Here is a 1063-nt window from a genome sequence, read left to right as displayed (position 1 = left end):
ACCCTCTGGGTCAAGCATGTCAACCTCGCGGCGGGCGGGTTGTGGTTGTGTCTGCAGCTCTGAGGTGGGCGGTGCACTCAGCCCCGATGCGTGTTCCAATCCTGTTGTGCTCGCTTGTCTGAAACTCAGGTTCCCGGAGTTGACGCTTAAGGATCAGTGTCCGGTGTTCTGTGGGTCCAAACCAGTCTTTCATTCCAGACGGCCATCCTATGATCCCACAGCCGGACACACTCCCTCCTGGGACTCGCGTTGGAAAAGGGGACTTTGTGGGGACTTCCCCGGCCACCCTCGGCCCGTCCTCTGCTGTCCGCCCGCCGGTGGCTCTTGTTCGAGCCGCCCTGAGCGCCGGTGGCTGTGTGATCACACGCTCCTGGGGGCGGCCACCCAGCCCACACCCTGCCCGCTCAGCTCTCACGTGGCTGCTCTTGACTTCAAGAACATTCTTTCAAAGCCTCACCTGCGCCTCCATTTCACACGGGACTTCAAAGTGTGTTGGCTCTGATACCCCCCGGGGGGTGGTGGTTGGGGCTGTGCTGGTCTATCGGTGAGTGTGGGGGGACCGACATCTGTTCAGTCAAGTATCAGCCGACCGAGAGCAGCGCTGGCTGCCCGTCTCGCCCTCCGTCACCGCGAGCGCGATTCCGCTGGAAGGCTGCTCTGGCCTCCTCTCTGCGGGTCGGAGCTGAAAGCAGGACCAGGTCCAGCCTTGGACAGGGACGGGACTGACCTGGGTGCATGCCCCCTGGGCCGGGCCGGGCTCACCCGGGAGCTGCAGGCTGCGTTCCCACCGCTGCCCAGCGGGAGGCGCCCACCTGAGAGGCAGCTGGCAGCTCCCTGCCCTCACCCTCGCCCGATCAGAGGCCTGAGGAGGCCCCTCCTGCTACCCCCTTGGCTCCGGGGCTCATTCCTGGCCCGTTAGTAAGCCCGGCGCCTCCTGCCCTTGGGGTCTGGCTGCCCACAGGGGGGTGGGGGGGCTCTGTGAGGTTCAGGCGCCACCTGCCGGGCCTGCTTCGTGTTCAGAGCCCAGCAAGCACCTGCCCAGGACCCACCCCCCCCCTCCCCC

The sequence above is a fragment of the Myotis davidii genome, unplaced genomic scaffold (genome assembly GCF_000327345.1).
Source record: "Myotis davidii unplaced genomic scaffold, ASM32734v1 scaffold72, whole genome shotgun sequence".
Classification (NCBI taxonomy): Eukaryota; Metazoa; Chordata; class Mammalia; order Chiroptera; family Vespertilionidae; genus Myotis; species Myotis davidii.
Note: the sequence above shows the minus strand (reverse complement) of the source record.